General features: G+C 40.9%; 1 protein-coding gene across 1 annotated transcript in view; it reads left to right on the forward strand.

The window, feature by feature from the left end:
* Positions 1-12024: 12024 nt before the first annotated feature.
* npas1 (neuronal PAS domain protein 1) overlaps positions 12025-23828 on the forward strand; it is a 101053-nt gene continuing 89249 nt past the window's right edge. The window contains exon 1 of the mRNA XM_088345379.1: positions 12025-12496. The gene's annotated coding sequence lies outside the window, so the exon portion shown is untranslated. The remainder of the gene's footprint in view (positions 12497-23828) is intronic.

Genomic DNA, 23828 nt, shown 5'->3' on the forward strand with positions numbered 1-23828 from the left:
ATAACCACAAACCTGTCTTTATTCGTTTTCTCCTTTTATACTTCCTTTTTTCTTAACTTCTTTATACAACATAATAATACGTAATATAATGCATCAAAGCAAGTGAGCCGTTTGAGAGAAGCTCTCTTTAATGAGTTGAGCCATAAAAGCCGGCTCTCTAAAAATAGACGGACTTCCTTTCACTACAAAACTACCACGTGAAATCTGCTGTTTTTTAAGACCCCATGTATTTCAAATTTACGCAATCAACCCTTGATCGGAATGATGCATGATGGGAAATCCCCAGGCGGCAGACGCATGCTCACAGTAGCATCAAACCGCTCGCTTCGTTTGCAACGAAAAAAACAATACCGAGATAGAGGCTACCGCGGCGAACTTGTTTGACTTGATTGATTTGCTGGTTCCTGATAGTCGGTGTATACCGGATGGTACCCATCATTTTCCATATAGATTATCTTGTACGTCGTACACGTCTTAAAATGTATAATAAACGTACTTTGTACGGCAAAAACGTACAGGTTGACAGGTATGTTATCTTACTACCATTCATAGGTAAGGAAAGAGTCTTGTAACCAAGACTATTGGAACACCCTGTTTTTTTGAATTTCAGCCCCTTTTTTTCTTTTTAAAAAATGTATTTATTCTAATTTCTACTTTTACTTGAAATTAGTTTGACAATGAGTGTTATATGCGGATTTACCAACAAAGGTTAAGGGTACCTGTTCAACTTTTAGTCTGAAAGCTGGTGACAGTTATTGGAACCGCAACTTGCTTGTAACATTCTGCCCCCTGTCGGAGTTCGAGTGCTGCTTTTTTTTCAAGTAAGTGACCCACAAACACACACGGCTAACACACACTTTTTCTCTCTATTAGAAAGACATATATTCCCTGCAAGTTCTCTTCAAGGACAAATGGAGAAGACTTGGAGGACAAACAGGCGCACACACAATTTGAGTTTGTATTTGTAATGCAGCAGAAACAGAGTGCACACACAAACATGCACCTCGTTTTCCCCAGCAGTCTTGTCAGGATTTTGCGCCTTCTGTGAGAAAAGCAACAAGTTGCCAGTCTGTTTTGTGCGAGTGTGTCAGAAGAGTTGAGTGGGGCGTGTTGACCACCTCATCGAGCCCCCCCTCCCAGTCTGCACAGGGCCCTGTTGGCCCTCGTTGAACGCGTCTTCATTTTACTGAACTTTTCACACGTCTTTTTTAGGGTCACTCACGAACAAAACGGCGCAATGAGCCGGCTCTTTGAAGTGATCGATGAGAGCCACAGCAATAAGGAACCAGCACCCTTTGAAATGTCTTTTATTCTTTCTCTCCACTTTTCTCTCCCTTTTAATTCCCTTCTAATGTTCTCCCTCTCTATTATTCTCCTGTCTCCCTCCATCCCTTTCTCTTTCTTTCTTGCACTCTTTTTCTTGTCCTTTATGTTTTCTCCTACTATCTTCATGTATTTCTATCTTTCTCGTTTTCTTTCTCTCTAATTCTCATTCTGTACCTCTTTCTCACTCTCTTTCTCTGTATCTTTCTGTCTTTTTATATTTCTCTCTCTGTCTTTCTGTACCCCCCCCCCTCTCTCTCTCTCTTGAAGGAGCTGGTGACTGGTCAATATGAGTGGCCTCTTTGTTGTTTACTTAGTAAAACATTCTCTCCTCCTTTTTCTTCTCTATACTGTAACTTTCACACTCTTTCCATTTCTCTTTTGCTCTACTTTTCTCTCTCCTTCTGTCTTTTCTCTCTCCATTATTTCTCTCTATATATCTTTTTTCTTTCTCCCTCCCTCTCTTTTTCCCTCAGAGGTCTTGTGACTGGTCAATATGATTGGCTTCATCTCTGTTGTTTGCTTAATATAAACTCTCTGTCCTTCTTTTTCTCCATCTATATCATCTATTTCTCCCATGTCTTTCTCCCTACTTTTCTCTCACTCTTTCTGTCTTTTCACTCTTTCTATGTATATCTTTCATTCCTTCTCCATTTCTCTTACATTTTGTCTCTATTCTCTCGCTTGCTGTCTTTTCACTATCTATATTTTTCTCTCTCTTTTTTTTCTCTCTCTCTCTTTTTCTCTCCCCACTTTCTCTCTCGCTCTTTCACTCTCTTGCTCTCTCTCTCTCTCTCTCCTAAAGTCTTGTGACTGGTCAATATGAATGGCGTCATCACCGATGTTTGCTTAGTATAAACTCTGTCCTTCTTTTTCTCCATCTATATCATTCTCTCTCGATTTCTCTTATATATTTCTCTCTACTTGTATCTCTCTTTCGGTCGTTTCACTCTTTCTATCTATATCTTTCGCTCTCTCTCCATTTGTCTTATCTTTTTCTTTACTTTTCTCTCTCTCCAAGTCTTGTGACTCGATATAAATGGGCGTCATCTCTGTTGTTTGCTTAGTATAAACTCTCTGTCCTTCTTTTTATCTACAGCATTCTCTCCATTTCTCTTATCTCTTTCTATCTTTTTCTGTTTCTCTCTCTCTCTTTCTCTCTCTCTCTCTCTCTCTCCATTTTTTTCTCCGACATAATCTGAAACGGTACTAAAGTACATGTACGTCTCCCTCCGCGCCCCGACTTGCGCGCTATTTGCTCCTTTATGCCGGCACTTTCTCCAGCCGCAGAGACGGGAGGGGCCAGATTTGAAACTCAGACCACGGACGAGACAGCCTATCAGTATTCAGAAGGGAAAGTGAGTGATGGAGGGAGAGACAGGGAGAGAGGGAGGAGAGGAAGACGAGGTGGGGGTGATGTATCAATATTCTGAGTAGCGTTTGAGGGCAAGGGGAACGAACAGAGGAGAGGTGGAAGGCGGGCGGGGGCGAGAGGGTGCGGCAGGGCGGAGGGGCTGTTTTGGTATAGAGAGTATACTTGAGTGAGTCTGAGTGTGATTATTTGCTCACGTAGATGCATGCATGTGTGCGGCGCGCCTTCAAACGTATACGGGCTGTTTACGCTCACTGTCTGGCTTCAACGCGCCTCCATTTTTAGTCGAGACCTCGCACTCAAGGTTGGAGGACTTCAGACCTGATCTGCAGACATTTTAATCAGAAATTAGCTCAAAAAGCAGGACACGTTGTATATGTTTCAAAAGTTATTAGAAAATGGGAGTCATTTGGGTTGCCAGTCAACTTTCGTGACATGTTGAGACAATCAACATTTCACCCTCACATTAACACCACATACCTGTCAACCTGTACGGTTTTGCCGTACAAAGTACGTTTTTTATGCATTTTAAGACGAGTACGACATACAAGGAAATCTGTACGGAAAAACGCAAATTTGTCAATGATGGGTACCATCCGGTATACACCGACTGTCACGTAATGGCAAATCAATCAAGTCAAACGAGTTTGCCGCGGTAGCCTCTATTTCGGTATCGTTTTTTGTCGTTGCAAACTAAGCGAGCGCTTTGATGCTACTGTGCCCATGCGCCTGCCGCCTGGGGATTTCCCATCATGCACCATTCAAAACAAAAAAAAAAGGTGTACGATTATTTTGTTTATACGGGCATGGAGCCGTGGAGGTTAACAGGTATGACACCACACAGGGTGAAGCTTTTTGTTTCCTGAATAGATTTAATTTGAGTATAATTGGATCTATTTTCAAATTATAATAGGGATTTTTGATACCACTCTTCTCAGTTACCGATTGCAATTCCAGATACAGACACCACTTAAACAAAAAAAGACCATTTTAAACAATTCCAAGTGTAGTATAATCCTAAAAAAAATCATGGCATAATTTGCCATTCATTATACTATTTTTTCCCAAATTTCTAATCCTGATTGTAGATCATGTCACTAGTGGGGGTCCGATCCTGGTATCGTCCCCCGTTGTGTCTACCTATATCGTGAAAGTACCGATACCAGTTATTTGGGTTTGTTTTATTGATATGCATGCAATGAATGAAAAATCCATTAAATATTAAGGACATGATAAAAAGTCCTGTGACTGGCTGGCAACCAGTTCAGGGTGTCCACTGCCCAAGGACAGCTGAGATGGGCTCATGCACCCCTGCAATCCTACTGAGTATAAGCGGTGCAGACAATAGATAGATGGATGGATGGATGGATGGATGATAAAAACTCATTAAATTTCACATTTTCCGTAATTTTACGCCCATAAGGCGCACCTGTTAAAAGGCGGACTCTCCGTAGCTGGTTCTATTTCTGTATTCATTAACCCATACGGTGCACCAGCTTATTGGGCACGACAGACAAGCATGCGAGTGTGCGTGTTAAAAAGCAGCAGGAGAAAAGATGATTTTGGTTGTTGTTTATTAAAGTATTGATTACAAAGTAAAACACACGAACAAAAACTTGTCGGAGTTTGTTTTTTAGCTCCTCCAACTTGCGAACCTTCGATTCCTTTATCTTCAATTCTCTTGCGGGGGCTGCTGGGTTTCGTTGTTCCTCTGCATAGCGTAGAAATAAACACGCCAAGGCAGTCAAAAACACGGAAAACATTCAATGGAGGGAAAGTGAGGTTTTGGATTTCATTCATATTTGAGGGGGACAACTCTCTTCAGACTCTGATAGCACAATAACTTTCAAATTACTAAATACGCTATGGCATTAGTGTCCATGAGTACTTCCGCTAACAATGCATTGCGTCTGACGTCACGTGTCCTCTGCCGCGCAAGCAGGGATATGATGGCATTCCAACAAGAGAAGTTAAAAAGTCACAGGGGGCGCATAGAAGTTGTATTTAGTTGGAAATTTGAACTCATAAAAACATGGGATGTCACCCAAAAGTGTTGTAAGGCCCGGGACCTCCCATTCCCTATAGTGGACGCCCAACCCTAAGGCCAGCAAGCTGGTCTCCATCTACCGCTCTGCCCAATAGGGTGAGCCCTACATTTTGAATGAAATGTGAGACTTTTGGGTGTGAAAATGCAGTAAATTGTGGGAGGTAGGTACTGCTCAATTTCTTTTGTTTATTTATCTTTAATCGTAATAGTAAAATTTGGATCAGGTGTTTCGAAGATGAAAAAAAACTGAACACCGCAATTTACAAAAAAAGAACCTGTAAATCCTGGACGACAGAGTTTTTCTTGGATTCTGTGTTTCTTGACATTAAAGTTGCTTACTATAAACAACATGAAGGTTTAAATTTGTCACAGACCAGGAACGGAGACGGGACCCAATTGCGTTCGTTTTACTCAGTTTTTATTAAGAAAGAGAATGGTGCTTGCATCCACGATCCGATTATCGTCGGTCACGGGTAGGAGATAGCAGGAAAGCGGAAGTGGCACTTCCGTGTCGAGCGAGGGTAGTCGTTGGTAGCAAGAAAATCAGGTTGATGGCCGGGGCATAGGAGCAAAAACAGAAACAGGTCCAGAAAAGAGGTCGGCAACAGGTATTAGGCAGGAAACAGGGCAGGATAGTGTCGGAGAGTACAAAAGCTTGCCTAGCTGAGAGCATAGGTTCGCAGACTGTCTGACGGGTTCCTTTCGGAAGACGGGAGTTTAAAAAGAGTCCAACAGCCAATCAGGTCCGGTGGCTGTTGGCGCCAACGGGGCAGCCACAGGTGCCCCGAATCAGTAATCATGACAAAATTAGGAAAAAGTTCACTGTAGATTGACTGACACACTTAATGGCCATTGGGAACATTAAAAACCGAACAATACCGTTTGACCATGACTGATGGTCATTCAGGAGTCTGTTTGAGGCTGGCTATCAGCAGGTATTGTCTAGACTAGGGATCCCTGGCTGATTCTATTCAACTAAAGTTAGAGGAAGGACTTTAGACCTAGACTTTAACCAACCCGAGCCCCGCTTGAATTTCGGGCCACATTCGGGCATACAATTTAAATCATTAAGTCGAGCCAGGCTGGGCTTCTATCTTACATTGTTTTTCTTGGAGGATCTGCACAGCATGCACTCACTTTTACTCAAGTAATTATTTATGACTACTATTATGACTACTTTTTGCTTCTACTTGAGTGATATTATTCTGAAGTAACTGTATCTTTACTTAAGTAACACACTGTAGCGCTGCACTTCACCGCCATGCGTAGTTAGGCATCGAAGTGCACACTTGATTTGAGAGACCAGGCCCGAAGTAAACCCGAAGCTGCATTATGGCGCTACATTTTGGCGTTGCCCGTAGACCAACCAAAGAAGGCGTTTCGGTGGTGAGGTGCACACTTCCGCACCGAAGTACGCACGGTGCCGAAATGAAGCTTCGGGTTTTTTTCAGGCCCAGTCCATCAAATCAAGTTAATCGGTCGATCGCGGGCTAGTTCAGCATATATGGTACAAATAAACAATACTCAATAGGCTATATTTATAAATACATGTTTTGCCTTATTGTGGTAGGTAGATAATTGTGACATGTCCATTTTATAAGAAGTCCACATGCAGAAAATGTGTGGGCATCTCTGTACAACTACCACTGCGAAAATATACACATTTTATTAAGTAACAATATTATATATACCATTATAATATATACATTAATGAATATACATAGTTATAAAATGAAGCTAAATGAATCATACAAACTTGCATTTTTGTAATACATTTGTAGATCGAAAAATTAGCAATTATTTTCACATCTTCCTTCTGCCGGTACCCAAAAACTTTAATAAGGCCGGGCAAAAATATTTCAAGTAAAAAAGACCACTTTTAATCTACGTAGTTTGTAATATTGCTTGTGCTTTGTAGCACTTGTTTAGGTTGTGCTACACAATCCAACAACATCTAGTATTCACAGAGTCCTTTTAAAGCAGGGGGTCCCAAAATCAAAGCCCGCTCAATGGTAGTTTGAGGCCCCACCTTCATGTGAAAGTGCCAAGTGAAAATGTGTATTATAGAATACACCTGGTACAACCCAACCAGCGACCTCCCAGTCTTGGAGCAGGTGTCCTGCCCCCATAGACACTGGGCTGGTTGCATTAAAATATTAGGCCCGGGCCAAACGGTTTGGGGGTTGTAGTCACCAAAAACATCGTTTGTCCTCCCAAGTTCTCACATTTAGAAGGGAAAAATTCGGGTTTTGTTTTGGGCTCGGCCCCTTAAATCAAGTTGATTGGTCGGGCTTGGGTCTTTACCACCTAAGGGCCCAGATCGGAATTTTTTAGGCCCGATCTTACCTCCAGTGCCAGAGCAACCATACTGTGGAGAATAGTGCCTGATTGCAACACATTCATGTCTTTTTGTGTTGTTGTCAATGGTGGTTACCATGATAATTCACCGAATTACATTCAACTTTTATCATTTCCCAAGTCGGATGTATCACTTGATTTATGGGTGAAAAACTCAGTGAGTATGTTGTAACTATTGAATAATTACTGTAGTGTCAAACCTCCTGTTTTGCTCCTGTAAAGTATTATATGAATAGTGTTGGCTAAAACATAGACTCATTTCTCAGGAAAGGTGTCAAAAATGTTTCCAGACTTTTCCACGGTGTTTTGTGTTTAGAGTGCTTTTGTTTTGAAAAAGAGCAGCTTGCCGTTTTCCTGGCATCAGCTTAGGAAAAAAAAAGGATTAAGTCACTCTGTATTTAAAGCCACTGTTTAAAATGTAGGGAAAAGTAGTGGCATGTGGTCCAGAATTCACGGTATTAGCATACTTTTTATGGAAAATAAATGTTTCTTTGAGTATGGTTAGCAGATTCACCTAACACACGAAAGGTCCCAGGTTCAAAACCAGGTGGAAACATTTGTTGGCACAACATTTGGGACACCACCAGGCTGTACTTGCCCAAGACACATCGCTGGAAATGGTGCCCCTATGACTTTAGTAGGTTAAGGAATACACCCACACACCTATGGTCGCTCAAAGGTTTATTTTGTTTAGCAAAAATGTAATTGTCGATTGTAGACAGGAAAAAAAGAAATGAACAGCAAAATTCTAGGAAAAAAAGTATATAAAATTACATTTTTTGCAAAATACTTTAAAGAAGACATCAAGACAAGTATTCTATATTGTACATCTGTCAATCGCCATTGAGCTGTGACATTCACAATGAACTCTGTATCGTTTTGACTTTCAAAACAATACCCTTGTTTTAAACTACAAAAATGGTGACAGTGAATCCTGATTTTATATGAGAATTCGAAATACATTTTCGTTTTATATTTTTAGCCGAGCTAAGTGGGCAAACGTAGTAATCGAACTGATTTGACGACTCGCTTGTCAGATTTACTGTAAGGAAGTTGAGCTCAACCTACTCCAACCACTTCCACAAAGACACACAATAGACAGCTGGTGGAACGCGATCCATTTCATTCATTATGCGTAAACAGCTGGCCTCAAATCCTATTTATAATTGCCATATAGTTTTTAAAACATCCCACTGGGCGGCTTAGTAATGGGGGGGCACGTGAACTATCGGGGGGGTATGGGCTTGAGCTTCAAGTGCCTACTTCATGGCACAGATGTGCTTCCGCCATGTCAAACCTTTAGTACGTGACTAGTAGTGATTAAAGGGGCCACTGTGATTGGCCACTATTGAAATCAGTTGCAAACACTCCCTCACCTCGACCCGTCAACTTGGGTTTCCGCCAAATTTGTGTCCATACAGCCTTCACTCGGGTCGCATAACTTTGTCTAGTTTGCATAGTCCTTAGATCCTTTGAGTATTATTCATTATTTTAAAAGTTTTCATTCATCATATCATGAGCCTAGTCGAACACTTCTTGAAGTGTCGAGATAAGGCCGAAGACGGATCGTCCTCATGAAGGTTCGAAGTCGTTAAGGTTGACGTTTTGAGCTTCATCTTTCACACGTAAACAACAGTCCATCTTTTTTTTTTCAATGTTGATGTACTGATGGAAGTGTATGTGCCACAATGTAAAATGATGGTGCCCTCGCTTATGCTATTTTCAGCATAATATGTCAAATGTTGTGATTTTATCACTGTATTTAAAGCTTCAAATCCGCTGCAGTCTGCACACTGGCTTGTGTGTGTGTGTGTGTGTGTGTGTGATTCAAGTGATAGCACATCTTTAAACAGCCATCATTAGGAAATCCTACTTTGCAGACGGTGCCTTTAAATTCAATGAAAAATGACATCGGATTCAGTGTGTGAGCATACTTAATGTCCCGCTGTCATCAAACACAACATTCTAAGTACCGTTTTAGATCATCATTAACTTTTACAATCGCTATTCTATTCATTTTATTCATATGATCTTTTCATCTATTCACTCATTTTTGTTCCTTGTTTCTTGTTCCTTATGTTATTCGACTCCATTTCAGGTGAGAACACACGTTGGAATGCAGACTGATAATGTAAATATCTTATAAAGATGAAAATTCTAAAAGCAAGTGAGTGTCCTGTGGTTATACCTTCTGTGATTTCTTTTGCAGGGGATAGCAAGTGACAAAATCTTTTCTTTTTGGAATTTTCATTTTCTAAATACCAAACATTCGTCAATATTCTGCGTTTAGACCAGTGAGGATGCAGATATTTCTGGACTTGACTCCTTCAAAATGACTCATTGGCTTAAAATGTGTTAATGGAACATTGTGCAAAATTTGGCACCTTCTACTGTTAGAAAAACTTAATTTATTTAAAATAATGTTTAAATTAAAAAAAATACATGAACTATTACATAAATGTGCATTTTTAAATACTCCTAAAATGAGACATTTGTATTTATTTTACCTAGGTTCCTAACATAATTTTTCGCTGTTTTGCTACTACATTTACCCCCAAAAAAGAAAGCTGGAGGGAAAAAAAAAAAGAAAGGAAAAAAAATGTGTTTTGATCTATTTAAGTCGCCATAGTTTATATTCTTCCTTGTGATTTTGTGGTTGCTCTACACTACACAGAGCTACACAAAAAGCAACATATCTAATGGTCAAGTATTATACATTGTCTCTTAAACGTTTTATTAATAGCCACCAAAATGGGTCAAGGTTTAAACACCTCATTAAATAAAAAAACAGGAAATGCTATAAACGCGATGAGAAATATAGTCAACCCAACAAACACTTTTGCATTTTTTTGTATTATCATTATTTCCACACTTTACAACAGGTTTAACAATAAACCATAAACAAGAAAAAACATGAGGAAACGATTATATCTGACATGATCGCCTCTGCCCGCTCGTTTGGCGCCAGCTGCTGCTCATTGCCTGATTGGTTCCCCTCTTATTCAAACCCAACACTCTCATTCACTCCTTGTCAGTCTGTCAGCGAACCTCAGCATACGCAAGGCAAGCACTATTTTACTCCGGCTCCCGTCTGTCTCACTTGTATCCTGCTCGTCTGTCCCTGACTTCTCGATCCACTCCGGCTACTTGGCCCGTTTTGCCCATCGACCACGCTCCGATCTCCCGTCGGCAACTCCACTCATTTCCGCAATTCGACCACGGTCCAATCCTGTGATCTCCTTGCTCCTTCTGCCCAGCGAGCGCTGGATCGCTGTTGTTTCTTTCCCCGCATCTGACTTCCTCGATTCTCCAATAAAGCTTTGTGTGAAACGTTCCGCGTTTGGGTCTACCATCTGTTCTGGCTCTGACAATATTTAACATATCGTGTTGCTGCTTTGTGTCGACGCATACGAAAAAAAATGGTTTGAACTTATTCATTTCTTCCTTCTCCAAATATTACATTGTAACTGAAAACCAACCTAGTTAGTTACTAAGGGCGGCATTAGCTCGGGAGGTAGAGTGGTCGGCTTGGGATCAAGAGGTCGCAGGTTCGATTCCCGGCCTCCGTGTTATATGTCGAAGTGTCCTTGGGCAAGACACTGAATCCCTAATGCCCCCGATAGCAGGTAGTTGCCTTGCATGGCTGACGCTGCTGTTGTTGTTGTTGTTAGATCGCTTCAAGTCGTCTAAAGATGATCTTTAGGAACGACATGGAACGCTTCGGTTGTGTTACGAGTTCCGCGAATTGGCCGCTCTGAAAGCGGATGAGGTCAGCTTTGGGTAACTTGTACCGAAGCGTTCGTGTAGCGGGTGGGAGACGCATTCGTCGGCCATGAGGCCGTCCACAGGACACCACGTGGAGGTTGCGTTCCTTGTCCTGCTGACGCTGCTGTCGTTTAGTTAGTGTGTAAAAAGGGAATAGTGTGAAGCACATTGTAAAGCGCTTTGTGAGGTCTTCATTGACTTGAAAAGCGCTATATAAACGCAGATCATTTACATTCATCTGATTTTATCTTTCGTTTTTGGTTTAAATAATGCTACACATGTTTTGCTGTAAAAAAATACGTTGAGACAGAGAAAGAGGGTGGCGTGATAAAAGATTCCCCTGCATCCTCCATCTTTACAAAGTGTACACCCAACTGGTCACTTGTCCCATTTATCAGTGCACAAAAAGTAGCTCTCAGTTTCTAAAAGGTTGTTGACCCTTTGTTTAGTTCTTCAGCAGAAAGCCAAGGTTTGAACGCTCTAGCTAAGAACACTTTTCAGAACCAGTATTGTGCTAGACTAATGTGAATGTAGACATTTGATATTTAAAATTTAAAATGTTTCTTGAAATTTTAAATGTTGTTTTTTTTGATCTCCTGCAGGTGTACCCTATGATCCAGCACCCAGACGGGACGGGATGTCTTTTTTAAGGGGGGTGTGACGGAATCTCCCCACTTGTTTGAGTGGTCCACTCCTCCGCCACCCTTCCTCTCCCTCATTCTTTCGCTCCGGCTGCTCATCAGCATTTGAAAGGCAACTTTGACAGTGAGAAAAAGTGCGGAGGGGAGGGAGCTAGGGAACGAGCGAGGTAGCTGGCTGGCTGGCTGGCTTGGTTGCTCGGTTGGTTTGGGGGGAGAGGAAGGTGAGGATAAACGAAAAGCGCGAGGCAGGCAGAGAGCGAGGGAGCGCCAGGAAGAGACTGAGGCGAGGGTCTGAACAAGCATGCCTTTTATATGTACTAGTGACTGAGACAGAGAGGGAGAAGGAGCAGCTGAAGGCAAAGACAACTGGTGTGTGCACAGCTTTCCCTGGAGGAAATGGAAAGAAAGGAGCTTCGGCGCGGAGAGAAGGAAGAAGGGTAGCACATCGGCTCGATAGAGAGAGACACACATACCAGGAGAGAGAGAGAGAAAGAGAGAGAGAGAGAGAGAGAGAGAGAAGCTGGAAGAGATTCTCACACTGGCTGTGTCCTAATCCGAGTCCATCTCCTGGAGGCAGCGGAGCAGAGTGTTAGTGAAGTGAGTGGAAGAGGAGAGGAGAGCGACATCAGCTAGCGCAAACACCCCCAACACACACACACATACTTACTTGGGAGTCCACAATGTGTCCAGCTTTGCTTCTGTGAAAGTGAAAGAAAGAGGCGGGGGTGTGGAAAGGAAAGCTGTGGGGTCCTGGGGACAGACCCCGGTCCTGAGCCCATACAACTTAACTGCATCCGGCCACCGCAGGCACACGCATGGACAGAGCATTTGTTGGTCGTTTTTAGGGTGCAGGTGCTGGTGGTAGGGGGTGCGCACCCAGGACACTGGGGGCACCAGAGCCCAAGAGGAGGAGGAGGGGGAGGAGGAGGAGAGAGACGGAAAGTGGATCAGATCGCAAGCTGCACGTCCCAGGCTGGAAATGCCCGTCAGGTGAGTAGATAATACAAATTGAAACAGTCACACACACATGCATGCTCGCTTGCGCACACTTTCTATCGAGATATAGTTGTGCTCATGCAAAATCCTCAGCAAAACTTTTTACTGTGACTTCAAAAAAGTACAATGACCCTCGAAAGCACAGTAGTTACCATATTTTCTGGACTATAACTAGTGGGATAATGACATAAGACGTAATACCTTTTTATGTGTCATATGTATCGTATGTGGGGTAGTGATGATCCGGCGTACTCTTGATTCAATTCCTGTTGCATTCAATGCAATACAGTTGTGATCAGTGATTCCGAGTGATAAATCAATATGCAAATACGGCACTTTTTAATTGTTGTGAAGACCTGGTCTTCGCAGTCTTTTTAATTCCATGCGCGTTATAGTCCAGTGCGCCTTACATCTGAAAAAATATAATTTTGGGGAGTGCACCATATAATTGTGTGTGCCTTATAGTGTGGAAAATACAATAATTCCATTCACCTTTTACTTTTTGGAGCTACCCAAAATTTGTCTTCTGGCAACGGTTTGCCACTGCCACGTTTGTGTGTGCGCCGAATGTCCAAGGACCTAGACAGTTTGTCCGCTTCCACCTGCAGCGGCAGGATTGGTCTCAGTTAAGCGGCAGAGGAACACAGGGAGCCTTCAGGCAGTCAGCAGCAGGTGGTCCCAGTTGGCACAATGGCATGCAAAGTAAGCTGCGTCAAACCTCTACTTTGTTATCCTGCTCTTTGTTGTCATTGAGAGAAAGTAGAAAAGATTATTTTCTTTTTTGCGTCTTTATGCGCGGCTCACTTGTTTTCTTCTAAAGCGCCAAGAAGGTTGTTCATGCTGTATTTTACCAAGAAATTACACATCTCAATCCAGAAAACCTCTGACAAAATTCCTCCGGGAGAAGGCGAAGGTCCAAGTTCCGCCATTCATCGGAAGTGCTCCTTGGCACACCGCGGTTACGGATAAATGTGCAAAATATCCACCTGCCCTGCGAACAGAATACAGAAAAAGTTCCCTATGCAATTTTCATCCCCCCCGAAAAAGGGGGAATATTTCTTTCTGAGCGCCGGGAGCGCCAATAAAAACGGGACTGCGCCCCTGACTCGAAACAGACCCGCGTCATCACATTTCGTGCTTGGGCTCGCTGAGCCTCTGAGCCTCTCCATCCCCTTGGCTCCTGACATGTGCAAGTATTTATATATATAAGTATATATATATATATATATATATATATATATATATATATATATATATATATATATATATATTTATATTCCCACACATATATATCTCTGCCTCGCCTGTGACCCACCTTTAGGCCTTCTTTATGAGGCCGAGGTGTCTTCTCGCGGATCTCATCAAAGGCGGCATCGCCCAGAGGCAAGCGACTCATGCCCCTGCGTGTCTTGGATGGGCGTTTTAAAGGCGGCACCAGGATGAGTCTCGCTTTTCCCGAGTCAGCATCCTCGGCGTGTTTTATTTTTTGATGATGGTGCTGTGAGCTTTGCATCCCTATTGCCAGAATGATAGCGAAAAACTCTTTTGAGCATAACTAATCACGCCGCGCAAACTCATGCAAATAAGCAGCGCAAGAAACAAATGTAGTTCTTGTTTTTTTAGACTTGGCGGGGAATTTCTGTGAATCCAACACTATTTGGTCTCTGGTTGGTTCTTATTTTCAAGGAATATGATGAAAATGGGAAAAGGAAATCATAACTTTTAACCCTACCTTGTGTTAGGATCACTTTAAATGCATACAAAAAACACATACACATTGCATCAAGGCTTATCGACTTTGTCAGGAATGACTTATTTAACTAAATCGAGTAAAACTAAAATTCATGACAATATAAAATGCTCTAATTGAAATAGTTACAATTGTATTTTTAGGGTCGGTTTTCACCTAGCAATAAAAACTAGATTATAAAACACTTGCTACAGCAAAAACTGAAATTCCTGCAAAAAAAGACAGTAAAAGTATAACACATGCTTTTTAATACATACTTGGATACACATACAAGTTCTTCCACACTTCCACAGTCTTACTTACTATGAATACTCTTTTTATTATTTTTGGGACAGTTGATCTTGGTCCTTCTTGGTTGGTTTATGTTTGTTTTTTTGCTAATGTATATAGTCGTGTGTATCTGTTGTGATTTTCATTATACATTTGTATTGTTGAAGTAAATATCTATGAGTCAAAACCCACCGTAACACAATAGATGTTTTTATAGTTGATTATATAAAAAAAAAAAATATATATATATATATATATATATATATATATATATATATATATATATATATATATATATATATATATATATATATATTTAGCAAATGTGTTATAATAACAGAGTAATGGATATCAAAACAACCTTTTATGTATTTATATAATTATTCTAAGTTTCGTTTTAAAAATTATCCAAATTAAAATTGAGGGGTTTTCTGGCAGAGAAAAGGCCCAGACCCACAATTAAGAAAACAAAAAAAAACATTTTGATGGATAAGGAAGACTAACACAGTAACCAAGAGATTAAAAGAAATGGATGATTTAGATAATTATTTTTAGTGTATTTTACGATTGATTTAGACATGGGTCTCCACGGACCTGTTAACATAAGGTGTAATACTTGCGTACTAAAAGAACAGTCAGAAAAGTTGCAAACAATATCTTAATATGGACGCTGTATTCCCTTAATTCGTTTATGTACCTAACAAAGTTGCTAACCGAAACAACAGCACCCGAACACGGCTTCGAAGCTGAATTTGAGTGCCGAGACAAGTTCCCTGGAAGCCCGATAGATCAGCTTTCGTTTTACGGAGACGGCGTCGTCAATGATTTGCCCTCTCCACAATGTTGTGTGTGTCGCTACACGCCTGATCGCTTCCATTTACTCCGTCTCGGTTTCTTGCAGTTTCTCCATAATCGATTCATGGTTCGATTGTCCACTTTTTTTTGCCATCACTGGCACTCTACTGAAGAGATCACAACTACTGAAAGCCAGAAAGTAAAAGAAACTATTTTTTGTATTGTGTCACAGTGTATTCATAATTGTTGAACCTAAAATGTATATATTTTTTTCATTATAACAATCGGATTAAGGAAAGACATTTTTGATAAGTTATTTATATGACAAATAAAAAAACAAAACAATTTTTGATAAGACACAAGAAAACCATCACCCCTGAAGAACAATCAACCAGAGCCAGGGAAAATCGTTTTTTTTTAGACCCACAATCTTGCATAGACCCTTACAGCCCAAAAAGCAACTGATTTATTGTGAAATTTTCATTTGTTCGAGGTCGCAATGGGCGTACCTGTGCAAATGACTCCTCGTAAATCAAGTTCTCTGCATCTGATTGGGTATTTTTATTTAGGCGTGGTTTTTGTGTTTGTTACCTAAGCGCAGGGGTCTCCAATATTGACTCTTGACTTGGGATCCATGCATCCTCCTGACTCCGGTGGCAAAAGTTTTTCAATGGCGGCAAGTTTGTTTACGTTCTAGTGTGACGTAGTTGACAGTTTTCCATGTTGATTGGCTATTAGCGCAAAAGTTTGGTTTGATTCATTCTTCAATATATCTTTAGCGGGCGGTAATCCTTGTAACCGCACCCTCCTATGCGAACCACACTGATTTGAATTCAAACACCCAAACTAAAAGCCCCGATTCAAGGACAGTCTGAAATATCGCAGTGTCAGTAAAACAACACTAGGTATAAAAATAATGGAGCTTATTTTCATTCCTGTGCAGCTTGGTACCAAACTACCCACGGGCCATGGGCCAGTGGTTACTGATCACTGCTTTAATCTATCCATCCATCCGCCCATCCATCCATCCATTATCTGCACCTCTTATCCACATTAGGGTCGTAGGGGTGCTGGAGCCGATCCCAGCAATTTTCCGGCAGTGGGGCAGGGGACACCCTGAACTGGTTACCAGCCAGTCACAGGGCACACAGACAAACAACTCATGATTTTGGAATTTGGGAGGAAACCGGAATGCCCGAAGGAAACCAGCGCAAGCTTGGGGAGAATATGCAAACTCCGCACAGGAAGGCTGGTAGCTGGATTTGAGCCCGTGACCTCAGAACAGTGCTGCAGATGCGCCAACCACTGATCTACCGTGCCGCCCCACTTCTCCAATCCACCTAAAACCAAGATTCATTGCGTGTAACTTTGGTGAAATTAATTTCCCTTTAAACTCCAAACTATATGACCTTTAAATGTGGTTTTAAGATGCACCAGAAGATTCCCACCTCCACCTCCTCTCTTCTCCGTGCAAACACCCTAAGGTGCTTGGCGCCGGCCATATTGAATGACAGGCACTCGTGCACTTCCTGCTTGTGTGCGCACGAGTGTGCCTGGATGCGTGTGCTTGTGTGTGAGCGTTGACAGACAGTGTGCGTACGCGGCTGTGACAGAGGGTGTCAGCGCAGTGTCAGGGAGATGTGTTTAGTGTCACACTCGGCTGACGCGATCTCCGCTCGGACTGTCCACTAGGGCCCCGCGGCGGCTCCTTACATAACCCCCCGCTGTCATTCACACGCCGGCCTGGAGGGATCCACCAGCCGCACACACACTCACACACTGAAATGCGTCACAAGAGGAAAGGCATTTCTGATTTTCATACCTGTCGGTTTCCTCTCTTTTGTGTCTATATGATGTTTAGATTAGGGGTCTCAGGCTCATTTGACTTGAGCGTAGGGCTCCATTTTGTTTAAAGGTCTGACATCCTCTCTAAATGTTTGTGCGTCACTGATCTACTGCTTTGATACGCAAGTTCTGCTTTGGCCGTATTCAAGCTAAATGTTCCAAAACTTTGGTAATTAATGTTGACGCCGCCATTTCTGTATGTTTATATTACCGCTTGAAACAAAAGCTATTAGCTATTGCTCATGCACAACTCTGCAGAGAATATAATAATGTAGCGATGCTTCTTAGTGTTGGAAAAATGTGTCTGACAATGAAATTCATTGTAGTCTATTCAGTTTTTGTTGACAACATCAACTAACTGTCGCAGCTCAATTTTTTACAAGTTGACAAGGTGAGCACATAGATCAGGGGTCTCAAACTCGTTTGACTTGAGGGTAGGGCTCTGTTTCCTTCAACGGTCCGACGTCCTCTTAAATGTTCGTGCGTCACCAATCTATCGATCTAAAGCAAGTTATTTGGCCGTATTCAGGCTAAACTGCTTCAAAACTTTGGTAGTTTATGTTGACTCCGCCATTTCTGTACGTTTATGTTACCGCTCGAAAAAAATGATATGAGCTATTGCGCATGCGAGACTCTGAAGAGATTGTATTAATGTAGGGATGCCTCTCTCTGTTGGAAAAAACGTGTCTGACAATGAAATTCATTGTTGTCTGTCAGGGTTTTTTTGACAACATCAACTTATTGTTGCAGCCCAAGTGTTTAAAAGTTGACAAAGTGAGCATACGGATTAGGGGTCTCAAACTCAATTCCCTAGAGGGGAAATAAGAAAATGATACAACAGGCAAAAAGGAAAAGAAAAAGAAGGAAAAAAGAAAATACAGTAATGAAAACGGAAATGGGGGGGAAAATAGGAGAAAAAAACAAAGTAAAAGAAACACAGACAGAGGAGAAAAAAAGAGGAAAAGGGGAAAAAAAACACCACATAAAAGTCAGGTTTTTGGTGTACCCTTAGCAGGAAGATGTCCAAAAATTAAATCAGCTCTCTTGAGGTAAGGCTCATTTGAGAAGCATTCAAAATAATGCACTACATACTGTAGTTCATGCATTTTTGTTTATTTTGTCAATCAATTTTGTTTTTTCTACCGCTAAGAGGTGCCCAATAATGCACACTGTCCCTTTAAACTTTCGTATTAAGGCAGGGACCTCAAACCATCATCTCCCAGGCATGGACTTTGAGACCCCTGGTATAAATGAAGTGTGTGGGAAAATCATGGAGCCGCTGGATAACCAGCATCCTCCAAGCGCCCACACAGATTTTCTGAACGCTGACTTCTGCACTTCGCTAATTGATACGTCCATGTTAGCAAGAGTATGTGTGTGTTTGTGTATAAGATGGTGACCTTGTGTACTTGGCAATGGCCTGTGGTTATTTGGAGGTCAGATTCAATGTTGTCCCTGCCTGCAGGAGTGGATTTAGCTTTTTCAGCCTTATTGAGAGCAGGCCAATCCGCTTCACACGTTCGCGTTCAGGACTCGTTTCCCATTCGCTAGCATTCGGTTAGCCTTGATGTTTTACCCAAGTATTTTTTTGCAAGTGGCACATCAACTGTACTTAGTTCTGAACTGATAACAATATAATAATGATAAATAATACATATTAAACGATAACTAATTGTAATAATTCATCAAAGATGAGCCAGTGCTGATACAAGCAAGTTTTGAATCCCTGCTGATGCCAAACTTTCTTTAAAAGTGGGGTGTGGCTTCCGAGGTGTCCTTAAAAAGTTGAACGTTGAATATTTTCTTTATTAAGTACATGTTAACAATGCCGCGCTGATATCAAAGAGCCCTTTATTTGCTTTATTTTCGGCTGGATCTGAGCTATTCGGGACGAAACACATTAGGTTCAAAGATTAAGGCCTGGGGGGAGTGCTAAGGAGGAATGTCATGTTTGTCCCCACAAGTTTTTTCTTTCATTTCCATTTGTCAGTGTAATATGAAAATAGTGAAAGCAGGCAAAAGCCTTCTTCAAGTAGAGTCCCAACACCAAACCAAACCCCGGGGAAGATGAAAAAAAAAGAGTTTATATGAGCGCATTTAAGAAATGCACATACTTGCGTGCGCATCATTAATGAGCTCACTGAGGCTGCAATGATGACACAAGCCGGGAGATGGCGATAGTGAGTAAAAAAGTTCCGAATCCTTTAGAGCTCCTAGAACTAGTAATAACAATATTACATTTTTTAAGATCAATGAATTTTATGGGAATGTTGGATTGTATTTCTTGTAGAATTTTGGGGCAATGGGGCTAATATACATTCCATGCCGCTGGCTCATGTCGATATAGATGAATATATGAGTATTATATCCGTAGTTTAAAAAATGTGTATTTTGGAACTGTCATAATAAAACACACTATTTTCTGAATTGATAACAAGAAACCAATGATAATAATACTAAATATTATATGGGGATGGGCCAGCATGAATACCAGCCCTGACAGACGCCAGGATGTGGCAGCAGGAAGTAACAGAGATCCAAAGTCTGTTCAACTCCTTTAAGGTCTCTGACCGATAAAAGTATCGGGTTAGCGTCTATTGACTGTTTGATGATTCAGGACTAGAAATAACAATATTGCATTGTGGTTAAACTGAGTGTTTTTTATGGAAATGTATCATTTGGGTGATTATTTGTATATTTTTTTAACCTTTAAAGTTTTTGTGTGGTATCAGTTTTACTTAAGTATTAGAACCGAAAGTCTGAAAAGTAGCGGCATCAAACATCCCTTACACTCATAATTATAGTATTAATGATATTGGAACACGTAAATTACATAAAGGACACACCTTGAGTTTGACTTACATTAAGATCTCGGACACTGATATTGGCACACAAAACTGTATATCGTCAATGCCGTGTGAAATATATAAATATATTTTTTAATTATTATCCCTATAGGGTTTATTGAAGAGTTATTAAAACGGTAATCATTTTCTAAATCTGTCAATGATCAATATATCTTTGTGTTAAACCTCGTGAAAAAGTGTTCATAATGGTTACGAAATGTTCAAAATCTAGCCAACGAGGGACATTACAAAATTAAGGTTGTGTGATTTATTTTGCCTTGCAGCAGCAAAAAGTGACGGAATAAACAAAAATTACATTATTTGTAAGCAGAGTTAAAAGTTGGACAATTTTCATAGAGCAAAAGATTACAAGATTTTATTGTAAAGGTTCAATTGTGTTAATGTAACAACAATTTACTTTATTATAATCACAGTAACGAATTAAGTATACCATAATTACCTTTTTAAAGAAGCCATCTGTTACACCGTATTTAAATTTGCTCTGCACAATTGTGCCTAATTTTGTGTCCAGTAAGTGTCTTTGAGCACATTTTTCGCTAAATCTTACATTGAGCCGTCCTCCCCCTACCGAGATTAAACCGATGTACGCTTTTCTAATTGGGCCGCTTCAGCTACCTCGGGACTCATTAATATAACATTTAATTGGTTTTACCGATTATTTTTTAATTGTCGGACAAATCTGCTTGATCCTGCAAGTCTGGTTCTAACTAAAAGTGAAACTTTGTCGTATTTTCGTAAGAATTTGAAGAAAGCAAAGCCCTGAAGTATTACAGCGTGGGTAATAACAGCCAAATTCATTTTTTGTGTAAAAGTCAGTCTGATTTGATCCAGTACTGGCAGAGAGGAATATTTTTCATTTTGCTTTTGGGGGGGAAATAATACCTCTTTCTGATTGTCACTTAACATGTTATCTTAGTTGTAGTATTTTGGGATGTTTTTGGTTCTTACATGAATAACCAAATAAGAAATTAGAACGGTGCGATACATTATGCACCCAATCAGCATTTCGTCCACAGTCATCCGAGCGCTTCTCTGAGGAGGCGTTGGCATGAAAAAGAGGCTCGCCGAAGCGCCTTGTAATAAAAGAGAAGGAGGAGAATAGTATTGATAACCAATGGCAAACATCAGCAAAAACCCCCTCCTCCATCTTTATCTTCATTCTGCCATCATTTCTCTTTGATTTAACCTTACCCAACCCCACTCTGCCTTTGCTCTTTTAAACATTTATTTATCGGCATATTTTTACGGTAGTACCTCTTCATACAAGCCTAATTCGTTCAAGGACTGTACTAATATCTAGAAATTTCTAGTACCTCGAGCGGATCATCCCCATAATAAGTAACTGAAAATCAATTCATCTATTACTGGCCTCCCAAAGTCATCCAAGTTAAACCTGAATAGCTTTTAAACACATCTTCTTGATCACTAAAAACACATTAAAAGAGTAATTAAACATTCAAAAATACGGTAATAAGATGATTAAGTTGATATTAATGAAATAAAATGTGAGTTTATGATGAGAACTTACCATGGAGGCAGTTGCCTTAAAGAAGGTGTGTGGGTGGTCAACTTGTATGTTTTCCCTGTATGTTATACAATTTTTTGATGATTTCAAATTGTGTACGCCCTATAACAATTTTTATACAGGGTTTCCTGCTGTGAGTAAATAGATGCCACATTGTTTGTAAGGCAGGGATGTCAAACTCAGTTGAGGCCCCGAGGCCCGATTCAGACTTTTTGTTCTCTCGGGGGCCAGATCAATAAAAGAACGACAACTTAAAACTCTGAGCTTACTGTAGTTTTTCACTATTTTAGTAGGCTACCCTACAAATCATAATCATGGATGACAAGGGAATATTTTTAAGCATAACACACATGTTCATGTTTGGCATTGAATGCGTTAACTGGTTTATTCAAAAAGAGTGAAAGCCGTTTTACTCCCGGACCAACTCACCACGCTATACAATCTCAAGTAGGAGCTACAAAGAAAGTAAAATATTTCCCTCAATTGTTGTACTGGTTATGAATAAATGAAAAAAGAAATACAAAATAAATGTTCTAGTATTGCATGACCAATTAAATTAGAGCCTTCTAAAGTTGAGAGTATATACTTCATCGTCCTTTAGTGGCCAGAAGGAGCGTTTGTTTTGTATTTATAATCAAAACAATAACTTCTAACTTGCTTCCTTTTTTAAATACTCAGAAATTAATGGTGGGCTGGATTGAAGCATCCAATGGCCCGGGTCCATCCTGCAGGCGGTATTTTTGACATGCCTGATGCAAGGTTTATTATTGCTTAATAAGAGCCAAATGTAACCATTAACAATCTGAACAATTGGCTGAGGTTGACAGGTATGAGATCAAGAGACTGTTGATGATGCGAAAACATTTACTGTACACTTGAACATGTTATTGTAACTTTAAATGAATGTACACACAAAACATTTTCAAAGCATTTTTTTCATTTTTAGTAGTTTGCATGGCTAAACTGCAACAATCTGATGCTGGCGGTGATCAGTCACGAACGGTGAGCAGTCTTGAGCGGTCTCTAGTGGTAGCCTTTGGGATTGCTCTTGAAACTGGATTTTCCGCTGTATGTTGAGCAAGATTTTACTTCCAAATAAAACTGAAAATGTTGTGTTCAGGGGTGCTCGTATGAAAAGGTATCACAGTATTCGGTTTACTGCCAGATTTCGTGACATTCCAGCTCCAAAGACAAATCTTATCTTGCCCATTTTGGCTCTAAATTGGATCGTCTCGTATCATTGTTGCCGCATTATACATCGTATGTCTTGCTGTGACTAAATAGGCGCAACATTGTGTTTTAAAGCTATATTTTCACTTAAAAAAAAGGAATTGCATCCATTTGCAGGGAGGAATTGGCAGCAGTTGACAAGTATGTGATCGAGAGATTGTTGGTAATACATATGCACTTACTCTACACCTAAAATTAAAACTAATCTAACTTTGAATTAGTGTACACAAAACATTTTATGGCACATTTTTTGTAGTAGTTTGCATACGCAAACTGGAACGAGTTGATGCTGGCCATCTCTAGTGGAGACCTCTAGTATTACTCATGAACTGGCTTTTCCGGCGTATATGGAGCAAGATTTTTCTTCCAAATAAAACTCGAATATCCACATTTTCGTGTTTAACGGTGCTCGTATTCACTTTGCTGCCAGATTTCGGGGAATTCAAGCTCTAAGGAGCCCGTCACTCGTATGCTTGTGGAGGCCGCCGAGATTGGGCAGGGTCACGCCGGTGCAATATGACAGTGTATTGATTCCATTAGATAATTAATGACCCAAGCAGGGGCCAAGGGAGGAGCAAAGTTAGCGGTGGAGGAGGGCTAGGCACCCAAGGGGGTGTAGAAGTGTGGCAGGCGGGGCCCTAGAGAGTTGGCCAGAACCTTGGATTGGGAATGATCCCCGAGTCGTCAAGGTCAACCGCAGAAGCGGAGTGCGAATATGGAATATTAAAAGACGAGGTCGTGCTTTTAGGGCGCTCCGGTTGAGGGGGAGCGCAGGGGCGGGGCTGTCATGTCCAGCAGCTGTCGATTGATCAGCGTCCGAAAAAAAAAAAAAATCTACGTTAGAAACTCTTTTGACTTCCAAATCCAGAGGTCCAAGCAGGACCGTAATGCATGATAAGTAGTTTTTAGCCCTCCAACCAGAATACCAAACTTCATCTCCCCCGACGCTGCAGACACTCAATTATAACTACTCAACAACATGAAAGCCGAGCTGCAAGACCAGCAACATCAAATATTCTGTCCGTGTGATTTCCAAGCGTGTTT

The sequence above is a fragment of the Urocampus carinirostris genome, chromosome 10 (genome assembly GCF_059441175.1).
Source record: "Urocampus carinirostris isolate Australia breed hairy pipefish chromosome 10, RoL_Ucar_1.0, whole genome shotgun sequence".
In the NCBI taxonomy this organism is placed as follows: Eukaryota; Metazoa; Chordata; class Actinopteri; order Syngnathiformes; family Syngnathidae; genus Urocampus; species Urocampus carinirostris.